Genomic DNA, 19,789 nt, shown 5'->3' with positions numbered 1-19,789 from the left:
AGTAGTGATGGGCAACATAAGCCCTATGAGTGGGGGTGGCAGTAGTGATGGGCAACATAAGCCCTATGGGTGTGGGTGGCAGTAGTGCTAGGCAACATAAGCCCTATGGGTGGGGGTGGCAGTAGTGATGGGCAACAGGTCTTCTATGGGTGGGGGTGGCAGTAGTGATGGGCAACATAAGCCCTATGGGTGGGGGTGGCAGTAGTGATGGGCAACATAAGCCCTATGAATGGGGGTGGCAGTAGTGAGGGGCAACATAAGCCCTATGGATGGGGGTGGCAGTAGTGTGGGCAACAGGTCCCCTATGGGTGGGGGTGGCAGTAGTGACGGGCAACATAAGCCCTATGAGTGGGGGTGGCAGTAGTGATGGGCAACATAAGCCCTATGCGTGGGGGTGGCAGTAGTGATGGGCAACAGGTCCCCTATGGGTGGGGGTGGCAGTAATGATGGGCAACATAAGCCCTATGAATGGGGGTGGCAGTAGTGATAGGCAACAGGTCCCCTATGGGTGGGGGTGGCAGTAGTGATGGGGAACATAAGCCCTATGAATGGGGGTGGCAGTAGTTCGGAGGTACGGCTCGGACAGAGAATGAAGCTTGAATCACAGCCTACGTGTGGGTCGGATTTTTGTCAGTTATGCGCATCGTACTTCATCGCCAGGACGGACCGGCTCAGGGTATGAGTCGGTTGCAAGGTAAGGCTACGAACAGCTCTCCGATAACTGTCCGACCCGGAATCGACCCCATAATGTTTAGTTGATATTTAATTATATAAAATGTGTAATTATTATAATATTAAGATATGTTCTAGGTGTGTGTTGTTTACTTTGTAGAGGTATGGGGTAGGGAGTTATATAAGTAATTATTGACATAAACACAGTTTTTTAAAATGTTTTATTATGTTATGTCTGAATTGTGTAATTCTTTTTAATTGTAAATAACATTATATTTGTTAATTGTTATAATTGTGAAAATATAGTTTGGTATTTTAATTATATTATTATTTTTATTTGTTTTAATTTAAAATATTTAGTAAACATTGTAATAAATATGTACTTTGTTTCATTATTTTGTTTATATATATATAAATATACATATTTTAAATGAAAGATATTTATATTTGCTGTTATTGAACGTAGTTGTTAAAAAACTTTATTTATTCGAAGTGAACTACTTTATCTCAACTGTTGCACAGACTGGAGTGAGAATAGTAGATTTTACCCCTCCGCTATCCAACATTTTCTCTACTGTTTCACAGACTGAAGTGGAAATAGTAAATTTTACCCCTCCTGAGTCCAACCATTACCTTACTGTTGCACGGACTGGAGTGGCAATAGTAAATTTTACCCCTCCTAAATCCAACACTTTCCTTACTGTTGCGCAGACTGGAGTGGAAATAGTAAATTTTACCCCTCCTGAGACCAACGCTTTCCCTACTGTTGCACCGACTGGAGTTGGAATAGTAAATTTTATACCTCTGCAATCCAACAGTTTCCCTACTTTTGCACTGATTGGAGTTGGAATAGTAAATTGTTACCCCTCCTTAGTCCAACCTTTTTCCCCACTGTTGCACCTACTGGAGTGGTAATAGTAAATTTTACCCCTCCGCAATCCAACACTTTCCCTACTGTGGCACAGACTGGAGTTGGAATAATACATTTTACCCCTCCGCAATCCAACACTTTCCCTACTGTTGCAGCGAGCGACCTGAGTGGTATAGTAATTTGAACCCTTCCCGAGTCCATTGCTTTCCCTACTGTTACACCGACTGGAGTGGGAATAATACATTTTACCACTCCGCAATCCAACACTTTCCCTATTGTTGCACAGACTGGAGTGGGACTAGTACATTTCAACCCTCCTGAGCCCAACTCTTTCCCTACTGTTGCACAGACCGGCGGGGGATTAGTACATTTTACCCCTCCTGAGTCCAACGATTTCCATAGAGTTGCAGATATTGGAGTGGGAACAGTACATGTATTATTCCTACAATTTTATATTTTTGTTGATATCGTTTACATTTATACTATTATGATGTTTCTGTGTATGTGACATGATATTATTTGTATTTATTAATGTTTGTAATACGTAATATATTTTCAGTAAAATGAAATTTTATAATTTGTTTACTTTTTTATTTGTAATTAAATTGGTATGTTTTTTAGAATTTATTTTTAGAAATTGCATTTATTGTGCATACGCATATAAATATATTGTTATTGTTTTAATGTGTACAAAACATTAGTAAATTACAACATAAATTATCATTATTATTTTAATAATAGTTTTAAATTATATAAGTTTAAATAAAACCATTTGCAACTGTTTATTCACTGGGTGATGTTTAAATAAACATACACATATATATGAGTTTTTTGTTACAAAAGTATAAAATAATTATATATTTAATTTACATAGTTTATATTTAATTTACATTATATAACTGTTTAATGTTAATATTTTTTATGTTTACAATGTTTAACTGTGTATCAAATACAATTATCTTTGTATTCGAAATAATTGTATAACAATATTTCTTTTCAGTATTTTTGTTATTCACATTATAAGTATAGGATGATGATATTTTTGTTCTTGATATTTTTGGCACAATATTTATGTCCCATGATATTTCAGGTTTTAATATTTTGTCAGTGTACCGGAGAAGGCAGGAAGGTAGGAGGGAGAGACCAAAGAAGTTCTTTTTCCTCTGTTGCCTTCTCTCTTCACTGAATTGACTTATTTCTGTTTCTCTACTTGTAGGAAATGGATTTACTGGTTGGGGGGTGGCGGTACTCAAGCGGCAACCACAATCCTTGTCAGGGTGAAGTCACAAGCAAACTCTAAATTAACCTGTGCTAAACCCTCTAATTACTTGGCCGAGAGCAGTCAGGATTAATTTAGAGGCACTGTGTAAAGTATTCATGCAGCACTTCAAACAGTAAGAATACATTTTAATACATGAAACAAGACCAAAACAGCAAAACCCTAATAAGTAGAACTGGAGGTATGCGATTTTAAAGATTTGAGTGAAAATAACAACAAAAAACAATAAGTTCTGTAGAGATCTCACTGCACAGGACTCGGACAAAGTCATAAGTTCAGACCGACCACGATGGGACGTGGGCCATCTACAGGGACCCAGTTAGGCCCATTGAATAAGAGTACCTTAAACCCTGGTTGCAGAGCATTGTTAGGTCCCACATCAAGAATGCATCACAAGGCCAGGTCCTGCTTGGTTATCAAAGAAGCCGTTGATGAGAGAGGGCTTGACATGTGAAGGCCTGTGTCAAAATGCATCGCATATCAGTTGGTTCCATGGAAGCTGTGGGGCTAGAAATGCGAAGCACCGCGTCGTCATAAGGGCTGCCGTCGACGAGGGGCTTGCAAAGAGAGGGCCTGCATTGGGGGTGCAGCACACAATTACTGTTCTGATGAGACTGTGGGCTGCAAAAGCGATGCGAAGTCCTTGTGCTGGGAGATCCTTGCAGCAGAGACAATACGTTGGATCTACTCTGCGTTGCGCCGCACAGCAGAGGAGTTGCGTCAGTTCTACTGGATCCACAGAAAGGCTGTTAGAGCAACATAAAGCCCACTTTCAAGGGTCCAGTACTGTGGTGGCACCATTTGGCAGGATAGGACTCACAGTTACAGAGTCCAGGTGCTGGTTACAAGAGACTAGCCCTTGGAGTCACTCTGGAGGTCCTGGGTACAGGTTGCATGTCCAGGTAAGAGGGCAGCAGGGAGCAGTCCAGCAGATTGGCAGAGTCGCAGTCCTTTCAGCAGCACAACAGTCCTTCCTGGCTGAGTCTTCTACAGGTCCAGAAGTGTACTGAAGAGTTAGTATCTGAGGTCCAATATTTATAACTAGTACCTTCTTTGAAGTGGCAGGTATCCTGCCTCCCCTGCCCTGACTCCAGACTAACTACAGGGGGAAAACAATCATTTGTGTTAAAGCAGGACACAGCCTCCCGTCCTGCCAGTGATGGCCCATCCAGGCACACCTCATCTCTTTATTGTGTGTGGTTGTCTAGGAGGAATACACAAAGTCTGACTACCAACTACACCTAGCCATGTGTGGTCAAGATACAGGCTACAGGCACTATATGACTAAGGCAGGAAATACCAACTTTCTAATAGTTGCATTAATAAAAATGCAATTCAAATTTGACTTTAACATGAAAGAGGATTTTTCATTACAATTTTAAAGACACCTAACATGAACTGTTTACCTGTTACCATTTAGAAGATATGCAATACTAAAAACTAATTTAGGACATGTGAAACTTAAAAGTACATGTCCTACTTTTTAAAAACAGAGCACCCTGTGTGGACTGTTAAGGCCCTACCCCATGTTTGTAAACTTATATGTACTAAAAATGAAAGTTTGGGACTGGCAAACAGTTCATTTTGTCAAGTCAAAAGGGCAGTTTAAAACTGCTCACACAGACTGCAATGGCAGGCCTGAGGCAGGTTTGTAAGGCTACTTGAGTGGGTGGCACAACAAGTGATGCAGGCCCATGTGTAGCATTTAAGTTACAGACCCTGGTTACATAGAGTACCACTTTAGTAGGGCCTTATAAGTAAATATAATATGCCAATAGGGGATAAGCCAATGTGACCATGTTTAAGGAGTGAGCACATGCACGTTAACACCGGTTATCAGTGGTAAAGTGGACAGGGTCCTAAGGTCAACTAAATGAGATCAGAAAATATGGAGGAGTAAAGCAAAAAGTTTGCAGGGAGCCACACTAACGCTGACAGGTCTCATACTGCTGGTATTTTTTCTCTGAGGAATGAATAAATGCTGTTTATAATGTGAAATCCTTCACTGGCTTTGTAAGTGCTGGGGAAAAAAGTAGCAAATAGGGATTGTGTCTACGAGATATAGAATGTGGGAAACAGCATAACAATAGTGTCTTTTTCAGACATAAAGTAGTCTCTTGTGCATTCCAATGAAAGCATATCCTGGAGGGTGGAATGTTACAACAAAAAGCCAAATAAATGAGAAGAGACAGGAATATTTCCCAGGGTGTAATGCCAAGCCAGATCTTAGAAAGTAAGCAGACTGGAAGAAGAGAAAAACGACGAGTATGTTAAGCTAGAAAGTCCCTGACCCCAATGTCATGTGCTATCATACTCCTTATGTGCCATGAGTCAATACACATGCTCTGGAGTCCTAGACTTTGGGCCTCATCACGATGCAGTTCGGACCACAACCAATGACTTGACGGTCACCGTCCAAAACGTATCTACTGCTGCCATCCAACCGAAGTATTACAATGAGCGCGGTCAGAGGCATCAGTCGGAGGGACTGACCGACGCCTTCCGACAGGCTCATGGAGCCCGCCAGTCGGTCAGAAACTCCTCATAATCCCTTAATGATGGCGTTTCTGCCGCCGGATTATGACGTCAGTTTCTGACAGCCTTTCCATGTCGGCCTTTCTGATATGGAAAGGCTGTCAGAAAAAGACATCGGGGGCCCCTAACAGGGCCCCCTTCCTCCCTGGCCCTCCGCATCTGGGCTGCCCCCCTGAACATTCCTGCACAGTGCGGCAGGCCCTTTAAGGTGCCTGCCACATGGTGCAGTTATGTTCGGCAACTACCAGTTCTCAATGAGAGCTTGTGCTGCGGGCGGTTTCCGCCCTTCATCCTGAGTCCTCTGGTTTGGGGTCGAGGTGGTACCCAAGGGACCCCCCTGTAAAACCATGCACAGTGTGGCAGGCACCATGGGATGCCTGCTGCATGGTGCACGGTTTTCTGCAGAAACCCATTTTCCCCATGGGAGCCTCTGTTGTTGGTTGGAGCACAGACTCCCATTGAAGTCAATGGGAGTCCTTTGGAACGATGTTCAGAAGCATCATAATCGGTGGGTGGAACCACTGACCGCAAGTTGGCCCAAACCGAATCCGACCAGTAGTCAAGCGGTTTAGTTTCCAACCGACATCGTAATGATGCCCTATGTGTGGTCGGATCGCAATTCGGTGTGCGAAACTGCGGACATGTTGTCGGGTGGTTCCGCCTCTGAAACGGTGCCAGTCGGAGGCAACTCAGACCAACATCGTAATAAGGGCTTACACTGGATGGTTTAAGGGGCCACTGAAAGTGGCACCCCTTTTTTCATAGGTGCCTATAGTATCCATGATCAACGCATGATTTCACTAGGCTAGGGTGACATTCAAATTACACTGGCTTAATGTGTGTAATTTTTTAATTTTGCTAATTCACAGAATTATATGCAATTTACTGTAAACATTACTGCAAATCCCTAAAACACAAGTGGCTCATGTTAGTGGTGGTTTTGCCTAAATCTCATAATTACATGAAAGCAAATGTAGAGGATTTTACACGTCCCTATATTTGACTAACAGTAATCAGTTGTAATAAGTTTTTAAACAAGAAATAGTAATATGTCTTTTAAGGATTGCCCGATGAGCCTCAAGAAATACTCCTTTTTAAAGTGATATGCTTTGTTTACATTTCCATTTTTTTTTTACCTTTGTAATGAATAGATGAGCATAGTCCTGAGCACTGCTATTTCACTAAATATTAAAACAAGCACTGACAAAGCCAAAAGACCTGGCCTCGACTCTGCCTTTTTATTGCAATATTGATTGCTCTATGAATTTAATAGAAGAATGATAATGTATGCATGTTTTAGGTTTCACATGGAATGATACTTGCACCAGTATTAGGTTTGGTGTATAATGGTGCTTCCACAATTTTGGTGAATATATTAGACCTTATTACAATGTCAGTCGGAGTTTCCGACCAACACTGTCACATTCTTGGGATCGACGGTCCTCTGGTCGGTGGTCCTGACCCTGTAATTACAATGCGACAGCACATGGTGTGGTTGCATACTTCCATTTTTAAATGGGAGCTTGTCCTACGGCCGTCAATTGGCCGTAGCACAAGCTCCCATAGAGAAATGGGAGATTGTGTTCATCCCTGCACCGCATGGCATGTACCTCAAGATGCCTGCCACACGGTGCAGGGATCAACAGGGGGGGCATCATGTGTGGCCCATGGGCCCCCAACCGGAGGCCGCAAGTAGAAGGGTGCCCTGCAAGGGGCCCCCAAACTCACCTTTCGACAGACTTTCCATGTCGGAAAGCCCAGCATGGAAAGCCTGTGGGAAACCAAGCATCGCAATCCCAACGGCGGAAACCCCGTACATTGGGATTATGGGACGGTCTCCAACAGGCCGACGGTCTGCTTGAGCCCATCGGAATCCAGCTGGAATCACTGGCCTGTTTCAATTCCAACCGCCTAGATTGTAATTTGGCGGTTGGAAGTGAAACCGATGGTGAGTGTCTTAAAGTGTCAGGTTGGAGGATTTCTGACACTCATCATAATCGGCCCCATTGTGTTTAATACATACTTCCTGCATATAGAAAGGGGCTCCAGGCCAAGTCTCCCACTATTGGCATGAGACATTGTTAAACACATCTTGTATCATCCCACAGTAGTATTTTATACTCATGTCTTTTTATCAGCTTACATATGTAATTTTGCTTCATGTATTATGCATGACGAACTATTTTATATCTGAAAAGCGGACTCAGTCATCACACATTTAATTATTTATCATTCATGGATTGTAAGTACAAAGCAAACTTTTTTTCTTTTGTACTGTAGCAGGAGTTTTTTTCATTTACCTTCAACATCGGCAAACTAGAAGACATGAGTGCCTGCAAAACCCAAGAGGTAAAAGGCTGGTCTTCTCAGCAACCATCCTAGGACCAGGAAAGCTGCAATTTTACTTTACAGTGACAGATGTCCTCAAAGTACTAAACAATCGCTTAAAAACTGAAGTTTCACTATATAGCCGAAAGAAGTTCTCACAGAAAAATCCAATGGAAATGGAAAGCTGCTTTTGCCTCATATTTACTGAAAGATGTCCTCACAGAAGATGGAGGACTACAGCTGTAAAAAAGGGAAGACATGGAGGCTCACATCAAATAACATTGTAAGGGGAAGAGAGTACTAGAGGTGCGCTAAACAGTCTTGACACCTCTACCGGGTATGTTAGCCTGTATACCAGCTAGCTCACAGGGTCACTAGAAACCCCTCTTACCAAGAAGAGAATATTTCTTGGAAACGATCAAACATGACAACCCTGACCCATTAGGGATCGTGGAAACAGTGTACTACTTTTCACTCAGGTAGCGGGCTAGTTCTTTTGCCCTGACTGCATACAAGTCCGCGATAGCACGCACGCGCAGCACCTAGTGATTCCTGAGTCAGAAGCCGGGAGTCAACATAATCATTTGCACTCGTCCTCGCGAGTGGCGCGCCGCCGGCGTGCCAAAGGCAAGCCCGTCTGCGCCCGTCCGCGCCCGAACGAGCTCAGAGGCAGGAAATGCTGCACAAATCAGGGTGAGCACCTTAACCACAAACCGATTAATTTACTCGGCCAAAATCCTGCATAATATTAGAACTAGGGAATCAACCAAACACTGTGCCAACATATGTTGCTCTAGAAAGATCCCAACTGTCCTGGAAGGGCCGGTAGTGTGCAGGACCTGCTTCTTTCAAAGAGATCTGATTATGACTAGCACACTGCATCATAAAAATGAAATTGACCAAGACATTACTAGTCCCAAGAACATTCTATGTAATGTTAGATCTCTAGCAAAACATCCCATTGAAATATGGGATATGATTACTACACACTCCCCAGAGCTCTGTTTTTTTACCGAAACTTGGTTAAATCCCACAAACCACCTATTGATCAATCTAGCCATCCCGGATGGCTATAAATTTATTCATCTAGATAGGATGGAAAAATGGGGGGTGGCATTGCTAAAGCCTTCAAAAACCATCTCAAGGTACTATGGACTTCCACCTTAAGTAATGACAGCTTGGAACTGGGTATCTTTAAAATAACTATGTCTCCCACGGACAGTTGGAATGGAGCGCTGATTTATCGGCCTCCAGGACCTAGGGCCAATTTTTCCAGTTATCTGATTGAGCAAACAGCCATGCAAGTCTTAGCATCCAGCACATTTATTCTGCTGGGGAGCTTTAACTTTCTTGGCGAAGATTTCTCTAATCCAGAAGTGAACAAGCATATAACTAGTCTTAATTTAATTGGACTTTCCCAAAGGGTCACCTGCTCTACACATCAGGCTGGCCACGCCCTGGATTTAATCTTTACTAATATCGATCACCTGACCTTTAACTCTCCTAATCCCCTAACATGGACTGACCACTCTATGGTCATGTTTTCCATCCAATCTCAGTCCACTACGATCCCAACAGGGACTGCAGGACGGAAGAAGGAGTTGCGTAGACCTTGGCATAACCTATCCCTGGAAATCTTAAACGAGGTATTCCGTCCATATACATCGGAGAGTGGCTCAGATGATTCGGACGTCTCTGGGATGCTGGAACATTTTAACTCCACTGTAGTGACAGCACTAGACTCCATAATCCCTCAAAAAAAATATAGCCTTCTCAGCGGCGACAATCAGCCCCCTGGTACACATCGGAGCTAAAAACTGATAAATCCAAGTGCAAGACATTGGAGAGACAATGAAGAATTAACAAAGATTCGTTGGACAGACAGGCATAAACTATCTGTCCAGTTATCATCAGAGTATAAAAACTGCTAGGCGGACCTTTATTGTGAATCAAATTGACCAGGCCAGTAACTCATCCAAAGTCCTGTTCCACATAGCTAAGGACTTTGTGTCACCCCAAGCTTGCAGACAATCCCCAACGGAATCTCAAGAACTATGCGACTCATTAGCAGCCTATTTTCATGAAACAATTGCACATATTTATGCTAACTTTTCAACTTCTAAGTCCCAGAATCCTGAACCCCTACTGGACCAGTAGAACTGGGAATACAGACAGCGTGCACTCTCGATCAGTTTGAATCAATTTCGTTAGATGAGGTCACCAATGCATTATCCTCTGCTAAATCTGGTTCGCCATGCAACCCCTGCCCCCCCCCCCAAATAACAGCCCTTCTATCTACTAGTTGTGCTCCTGAAATAAAATAAAAAATTAATTGCTCAATTCAATCAAGTATTATCCCCACCCCATGGAAAGAAGCATATGTATAACCTATATTAAAAAAACCAACTGCAGACCCTCAGGTACTTAGTAATTATCGACCAATATCCTTGTTACCCCTGCTGGGTAAACAATTGGAAACTGCAATAAATAGGCAGCTAAGCTCATATCTCGAGTCTAATAATATTCTGAACCCATCACAATCAAGGTTCCGTCCAGGCTTCAGCACGGAGACCGCTATCCTGGCAGTGACTGACTCCATTAGGCAGGTAATGGATGCTGGAGGATCGGTAGTCCTGATCCTCCTAGATTTCTCCGCGGCATTTGATACCATCTCACACTCAAAGCTCATGGAGACACTACATTCCTGTGGTATTCACTAAAATGGCTGCAGAATTTTTTGTCTGATAGACGTCAAACGATTATGCTAGGGCCCTACCTTTCAGAGAAAACTCACTTAGACAAGGGCGTACCCCAGGGCTCTTGCCTAAGTCCAACATTATTTAATGTTTACATGGCCCCTTTGGCGAAAATTGTAGAACCATTAGGGTTCGAGATAATTTCATATGCTGACGATACTGAGTTTATGTTTACAATCGGTTCCAACATAGAAGCTGAGAAAACCCGATTTTCGGCAGGTATGCTCGCCATCTCAAATTGGATGACGGAGAACTGCCTTCAGTTGAATCCTAGTAAAACCGAGGTTATGCTAATGGGGAAAGCATCAACCATTTGGACGGATGATTGGTGGCCATCTCAGCTGGGAGTTGCCCCCAATCCCCAAACAATCTGTGAAAAATCTTGGACTAAAACTTGATCAGACATTACCTATGAAAGATCATATTGCAGCCATTACTAGCTCCTGTTATTATAGCCTACGTCTCCTACGCAAGATTTTGCCCTATCTGCCCACCAAACACTGCAGAACCCATGTCCAGGCTATGGTGATTAGTCGCCTGGACTATGGAAACGCACTTTTGGCTGAAGTAGGCGAGACGTTGCTTGCTAAATTGCAAGTGATTTAAAACACCGCAGCAAGAATGATTCTGAATCGCTCAGCAGGTTCCCCCTCAGGCCCCTTGCTGAGAGAGCTTCACTGGTTACCAGTAAGGAAGCGATGTAACTTCAAGATCTGCTGCCTCACCTACAATGCCTTAAACGGCAAAGGCCCCTATTATCTACAAAAGAAATTCACCAAACAGGTATCTGGTCGTAACCTCAGATCTAATTCCTTAGCTCTCCTAAACGTCCCCCGAATACGTCTCAGCTGCACTGGGGGCAAAGCTTTCTCGTACCTTGCCCCTCGGTACTGGAACCAATTTCCCATTGCCATGCGTGAATGTACCTCTTATAGCATCTTCAGGAAACAATTAAAGGCCTTTCTGTTTTGAATTCATGTATCAATTTGATTCTGGTTTCATCCATCAGCCTCCTATCACTATGTAGGCGCCGAGATGCCCCCGGGTGAGTCGTGCGCTATAAAAATGCGCTTAACATAACATAACAAAACTTGTGCTCACTTTGTCTCAGAGAGATACACAGAATAAAAGGTGGGGACGTTTTTCAATAAGCATTTATTGAGCTAGCGTCATTCTAGTGTAAAATAGGTGTGCTGAAACAACCACTAGACAGTAACAGATATAAATGATTATAAGCACTAACAGAGTAAAAGGATGATAGATTTCTACCATTGTGCTAAAACAATGAATACAGGTAAGTATATAAAATACATGACAGTAAAATGCATACTCCTACGATGTGACCCTAACTAGATATACCTAAGTGTACCTAGCGTGTAGTAGGTGTAAAGCCGAGAATCCCTCGAGGATAAAGACAACCCCATTACCTGAAGTGAGAGAATGTGGGACCCCGACTTGGTCTCAATATGGACACCCCACAAGGGATATCAGACCACTGCGAGCTAGAGATTGTGTGTGCAGGAGCCTCAACGTCTTGCGTCAGTGTGTCAGCATGGAAGTCCTTTTCTCCTCTGACTACCTCAGCAAGATATGGTGTATATATATCGAAAATGGTACCCCTGGGGATATACCATGTTGTGTCATGTCAGACTAGGATGTCGTAAGAAATGACCCTTATACATAGTTATTATGCAGGAGATGGTAGACCTGCTGTCCTGCTGTGATTCCAAGAATTCTCATGCATAATGAATGAGGATTAAGCGTTTCGGAGAAAACCCCTTGTCATCTTTGGACACTACCAAAACTAGGTAAAAGGTCTGTACTAAGAACTGTTATGTAGTGCAATAGTAGGGGAGAATATAGGTGAAAGGTTAGGTGACTATCTGAGCCTATATTGGGGTACCGATTTGGAACATATCACCCACTCCTCATCCGACTGGATGACATACTAAAACTTCTACGTATGGCTAAACATGGTTCGCAACTATTAATAAGTCCATTAAAAATAGCACTTAAAAATTTCAATTCTAAAAAATGCTAAAAAAAGAAAAATAGTGCATGCAATAGAAGTTTGTATTAAATCGGTTCGTATTTAAAGTCCGAACAATGAGAGACTGAAAGCCATGCAGTGTACCAAAAGTGTTCTTTGTTTAAAATTCCAAATTTGGTTGTTTTGAAAAAGGCCGAATTTTCCCAGTACATGATGAGCCAAATGTTTATGTGTCCTGGCTGGGAGACTCAACATTACTGTTGCCTGCAATTGCAGGTGACGATCCTTGCAACACCTCGAAGATCAGGTCAATCGAGCATAGATGTTCCTCCGTATTCACCACAGCCATTGCTGGGGATGTACTAGTGTCATTCAAGGCCTGAGTATTTGTTGAAGAGCCGGTATCCTTTCCGACAGGAGCTGAAGCATGCTGTGGTGGCTCTAAGAATGCAGACATCAACATTGGAATACGCTGAGGACACTGCAGAACATGGGCCGTTATCGAGTCCAGTAAAGCATCAATGTCCGGTGGCCCAATTGTTTGAAGTATTAGCCAGAGGTCCAACATGCATTCTAACCCGCAGAACAGGCATAGGAGGACAGGCAGAACACAGTCGATCCAGACTGGTCTAAAAGACAGGAACCACAACTCGCTCAGTTCTCTAAGACGAGGTGTGCGAAGATGGAATACCATGCGATCAAGGTATTGCCGCTCCAAGAGCTTTTTTTCCATCTCCTTGGTGACTGGGACGTCCATTACATAGCAGAAAAAGGACAATCCGGATACCTGCAATTAGAAGCAAGATTATCGGAAACCCTCCAAAAATGGAGTGTCAGAAGTTGGGAACAACGCCAAGTATTGTCTGAAAGGTGCTTAACAGTCCAGAACCTATGGTCTTAATAGGTGGACAATACCCGTCATATCAGACATGTTAAAGATATGTTGTACCATTTCTGTGAACTGGAAAGGGCAGTTTGTTCGTATCAGTACCTGTATCTCAGCCGAGTACCTTGCAAACTGGCGATCATAAGTCTTCCGGTAAGAGGTTATGGTCACGGTTTGCTGTAGAAGCATGGCTTTCAATTGGCTCAGAGTATCAAACCGTATAAAGGAAACATTCAATGAAGGCCATAATGGCACCTCCCTGACTGTATGGGTTGGTGGAAACAATACTTGCATACAGCAAGGAACCCTGGAGCTTACAGTGACAAGATATGCGTTGCCCAGGAGCATCCCACAACAACCTTGATCATTCAGCATCAAGTAACTCCCATTCGAAAGCAACTTGAACACCGGATTAATCACGGCAGCTGGGGACCCTTTCAAGTGACAGGATAAGTTAGCAACTGAACCATTACAGGCCCGTGAAGCATTATATCCTGGCATTCCACTTAAGGAATTCTCGCAGTTGGTACCGCTAAGGAACACTTCCATGTCCCCATTCCTACATCGACATCTGTATGGTAATTCCCAAGATTCCTTGATGAATTCCCTACCCATCACTTCATATCTTCTTGCCTGTTGTCGTTCTAGGCAATAATGAAACTGGAAAGTTGCGACCGGTAGTGTTATATGGCCACGGATTAACCATTCCGTGGATGGTCACTCTGTCACTGTAAAAGGTCATTTGTCCAGTTTTTCAATATGCAGCATTGTATATTTTGCTCCCCTTTGTGCCATCGTTATCTGTTTTTCTGTTACATTTTACGCAGAAAAGAATGACGTACTGTTAATAAATCTCCTGGGCATATAACCAGCTCCGAATGATTGCAGCGTCCAGCTTAATAGCATAATAGAGCGTAGTTGTCCGTGTTGTAGTATTGACAAGTCTTGTTCTAGTTTATCTACAGCAGAAGATACAAAGTTGCCCAGTGAATAAATCCTGGATGTGAATGTAGTTAGACCGTTGTCAACTACTGCTAATGCCTTATCTAGTTTAATCTTATCTATTTCACAAAGTCTCTCCGGCAGCTTCTTGTTGAGAGATTTTCTAGATTTCATTATAGTCAGCATAATAGAAATGTTTCTGACGTGGCTTTTAGGGACCTAGTAAAAAGTCCCTTAAATCCACCTCATCTGAGAGTAAGGATAAGTGCTGTTTCACCTGGGACAGTTTAGGGGTTTTTAGCCAATCAAGGCACAACTTCCCAAAACTGTATGATGCCACTACCCCCGGATGTTCTCTTTGTACATATCATGGGTCTGGCCTATGGATAGTAAACCCTTCGGTTGTACCCCTGAATCTTGATTGACATCTGTTTGTGTCTGTGGGCCAAACTAACCATCCCTTCCAATTGGAGTCTGATGTGTTCTACTGCATGATGTCATCTATTGTTAATGTTAATGAAACTTGTTAAGCGCACGAATACCCGGGGGTGTCTTGGCGCTATTGACTGCCATAAATTCCTCCTGGTTACTCAGTTCTGAAAAAGCCAGGTTTTCAACTTTCTCCTAAAAATGGTAAGGGAGGCAGCTCCTCTCCCCTCCACTTGATGTAAAATTGATGTGTGAAGATGGGGGAAACTGGTGTGTTCAAATCCTTGTTCTTGGCTAGAACAAGACAGGAAGTCTGTTGCACAGTTTCATTCAGAAATATCATTTGTTGTCGACTGAGGCAGCCTCTAAATAGCGCTTCTGTTCCCTGAACTTGCCATTCTTTAGAACCCCAGACTGATTTTGTGTCTATTGTGTCCTTCTATAAGTCGAAACCCTATTCAGACAGTTGGGCAATAAAGGATACACAATAAATCTGTTTGGTGTAAGTTAGCATATTTTTCTGTGCAGGTGTAGGTGTAACATTATAGTAAAATGAGGTTGGGTCAGAAGTGTTTACCCCTGAAAAACATGAACATTTCTGTGCAAAATGTTTTGAACAACCTTTCGTCGGTATTGGGCAATTTTCCCATTGGGGGTATGTGAAAACACTTTGTGCGATACTGGATTTGTGCAAAAAGTGATGACCATAATGATGGTAACAGCACAAGCTATCAAAGTCAGATGGGTCCTCTAACATTTCATTGCTTGAAAATGCAGTGGAATTTTCCAAATCTGACAACATGTTATTTACAGTTTCAAAATCCCAGTCATCAGAAAATGTACTGGAGGTAAAGTTATCATTTAGAGAAATTTTAACTAAATGTGGAATCTTCAAAAGTTCAGGGGGGCCAAATACATCATAATCAAACCTTGTCCCAAACTATACCATCAAGAATTGGAACAGCTGTAATGTTCACAGAAAAAAAGTTTATTTGTTCACAATGAGATGATGCATGAGGTTTCAGGACCAAGTTCGCATTAGATACTGCAGAGCGTTCTGGGAGATATTTTCCATTTATGAGTAAGCAAAAAACAGTTACCAGGCCAATCCAGAACAGAAAAAATAATATTCCAGATATTATCCAGAGTTGGAGCCAAGGTGATACCAAGTAAGTCTTTTTTAGAAAAGTGTAAAATTCACGCATTTGTTGCTTACGGGAAACTGGAGCTGGCATTGTCTCGGGTTCACTGGGATCAAGAGAGAAGGTATCAAAATCGTTAAAGTGGCCAGATGTAGTTCGATCACCCTTTGGTAGCTCAGCAGGTTGTGTTGAACCGGCAGGTGTCTCTTGTCGAGGCATATTGATGTCGACATCTGTGTTTGGCCGAATTGATATTTGTCTTCCATTTGTGTTTTGAAGTTCTGATTCTAGTGGAACGAGTTCCATTTCATTGTTTGAAATTCCATCATTTTGTATTGGTGACTTTTCGAATGTTATGAGTCTTTCTGTCTGAACTTCCTGTATGGTAGCGAGAGGAGAGCGTCGGCTACCTAGGAGCACACGAGGCCTTATATTCAGTATCAGCCACATAGTGTGGTTTGATCAGATTAATGGAGACAAATCTCTTTTTTTGCCGGCAAGAGGAGGAAGAAGTACTGCTCTTGCTCCTTCAATAGCCAGGACAGGTACAGGCTTTCTGTATGTTTACCCAAATTCTTTCTTGTCCTCGATCTTTTCTCTGACAAGATCCCCTACTTTTGAGACCCAGTCAGGTCTTGCAGTGACTGATTTGACTTCCCCAGTGGCAGTCCGTTTTACTTGCACGTTGCATAGTAGTGCTCTGGATTCATTCAGATCCTGTAAAACAGCCAAATGTTTGAGGTCAAACTGTTTTTCATCTGCCACTGTGCCTTTACAATCGAGATCAGGTACCCACATTCTTGTCCCAAATAGGACCTCATAAGGAGTGACACCCCCTAGAGAACTTCTTGGCATGTTGTTGAGGGCACGCTGTACCTCATGTAGGTGATTGACCCAACTTCCACCCGAACCTAATACTCTTGCTGTTAAAGACTGCTTTAAGTCCCGGTTTTTCCTCTCCACCCCCGAATTACCCTCTGGATGGTACGGAGAGGAGTATTGCAATGTTACACCCAAACCTTTCATGGCTTCCTTGTAAGCCCTAGACCTAAACGCGGGGCCACGGTCAGAATGTAATGAGCCAACTGCGTGTGTCCCTGTGAAGACTAGCAAATCTTTTGTAACAGTTTGAGCGTCAGCCGAGCGCTGAGGCCATACCCATAGGATTCTTGAGCATAAATCCACTGCCACCAAGATATACTTGTAAACCCCATCCGAATGTAGAGGGCCGCAGTGGTCCAGATAGACACACGCTAGTGGTCTGTCTGATATTAGTAAAGGTGTCTGCGCTGGACGTCCTACGGTGGAACCGTTAATCTACTGACAGATGTCGCATTTTAAGACAAAATTCATAGTCTGCTTAATTAAACCTGGGCACCAATAGCATTGTTTCAATAATGAAACCATCGCAGTAAACCCTGAGTGTTCAGAACCTAGACCCTCGTGTGCAGCTAGTATTAAGCCTAATCTGCAATCCGTGATTGGTATTACTCTATAACCCACTTCTGGAATCAGAGCATACGGAATGTTGTTTTCATCTAACTTGTAGGAGTACTTGAGTGGAAAACCTTTCGGTATGGCTGGGCTTTTTTTGCGTGAAGCAATGACAGCTACCATTATCGGTGTGTCTATTCTCGTTTTTGAACGAGTGATTGCGGCTACACCAGCAGCACGTACTGCCCCCTTCACAGCTTTATCAGCCAATGAATTCCCTTCAATGTGAACGCCATCACGTTGATGACCCTGCGTGTGTATCACGTGAGCTCTTGGTAGTTCATTTTTTAACTCATCTACCTGTTCCTATTTTTTGCTTAAATGTGTTTTTATTGTTATTATGAAATTTTTACTTTTAAACCATAAACGACTGGAACCCAACACATCCCACAGCACGCCCTGTCTTAAGTGTATACTACTAAATTGTAGATCAGCCCCAAGACACGCAGCCGACATAGCTGACCTCATTCTCACACAAGAACCGGACCTGCTAATTTTAACTGAAACTTGGCTAAAGGAATCCTCTACACCCATCATTGACATACTAGTACCCCCAAACTATGACATCATCAAACTTGATAGAATTGCTAAGACAGGGGGTGGTATCACCTGCATACACCGAAATAATATCTCAGTACACAGATCCCTATCCCCTGTATTCCCTTCTTGTGAATACATATGCCTTGACTTCACTAGCAATGGCAAACCAATATGTTCCTACACACCTTCTATCATCCACCAGGTGATAACCTCACCTTTACTGAACATTTCATGGACATAGTCTCTACTAATGCCGGACATCAAAATACCAAAATATTTCTTGGAGACCTCAATCTTCACTGGAATGACCCTAATGATGCAGTGGTCACTAGTCTCAAAAACTTCCTCTCTGACCTCGACCTCATCCAAATTTGCAACAGCTCTACACACGATAAAGGATCCATCCTTGATGTAGTAATTTCTAAAGTTGATTCCATCCAGCTAGATACGATCTATCCATGTGATTGGTCTGATCATTATATTATCACCTTCTTCATCAATGAAACAGTGAAATTTAACTCGGTTCAACCCACAAGACCTAAAGTATGGAAGAGGGATCTGAAAAACATTGACCCTAACATAATCACAACTTCCAGCTACAACTTACTTCTTCCCCCTGAAGGGTTATCTGATGTTCATGATCTCACCAACCACTACTTCAATTCCATGAACATGATACTAAATGAGGTAGCCCCCCTTCAACTAAAGAGAGTCTCCACAAAAGATTCTAAGCCTTGGTACGATGGTCGACTCAACAAGGACAGATGATCCCTAAGAATAACTGAACGCAGATGCAGATCAGCTCCATCCGCCAACCATTTCAAGATACTAAGAAAGAAGAGAAACGCATACTACAGAAAGATCAAGCGCACTAAAGAAGACTTCTTCAGCCACCAATTAGATCAGGCAAAAAATTGGTCTCAAAAACTTTGAGTTAATCAAAACTCAATCTAAGGATGGACCTCACCACCCCCAAGATAAATTAGGCCCACGACCAAACTGTGAAGAATTTGCTTCCTTCTTCACTCAGAAGACCGATAGTATAAAGAAGGACCTTCTTAACGATCTAATCACACACACTGTCTCACATACGATCCCCCTCACCAATCCTTTGAAATGCCCCTCATCGAAACTCATCAAAGTTCGACCTAAAATATAATGCATCTTGGTCATCTTTCGATACCTACAAAGAAGAATCTATTCTCAAATGCTTATTGCCCTGAACCCTGCCAATCACTTCACTGACCCTCTCCCAGCAAACTTCCTAAAAGACTTCGCCCCACTGGTGCTGCCTCTCTGGACCAAGATCATAAATAACTCTTTACGCCAAGGTTGCATCCATGACTCCCTCAAAACTGGGCAGGTATCCCCCATTCTAAAGAAACCTACGGCGGACTTAAACAATTACAGCCCTATATCCATAATCCCCACCTTGGCTAAACTCTTAGAAAAATGTGTACACCTCCAGTTGGTAAGACATATTGAACATTTTAACTTACTCAACAAATACCAATCAGGTTTCCGTGCAGGTCACAGCACTGAATCAGCCATGACCCATATAATTGACGATGCTCTACAAATCCTAGATCAGAACGGAGCTTGTTTACTCATTTGCTTGACCTCTCCTCGGCCTTTGATACTGTCAAACACGATAACCTGATAGAACTCCTAAAACACAGAATGGGATTATCTGGATCAGTTATAAATTGTTTTACTTCGTTCCTCCAAGACAGATCGCAACGATTTAAGGTCAACCACTACTTTTCCAAACCCGTCCCAGTCACTTTAGGAGTCCCATAAGGATCTTCATTTTCTCCGACACTGTTCAATCTTGTCATGGAACCACTCACTGAAATTCTCTATTTGTCTAACGTGCAATATCACATGTACGCTGACGACACACAACTATACCTTAAGATCCATAC

Source organism: Triturus cristatus, chromosome 4_1 (genome assembly GCF_964204655.1).
Source record: "Triturus cristatus chromosome 4_1, aTriCri1.1, whole genome shotgun sequence".
NCBI lineage: Eukaryota > Metazoa > Chordata > Amphibia > Caudata > Salamandridae > Triturus > Triturus cristatus.
This window is presented reverse-complemented; position numbering follows the sequence as displayed.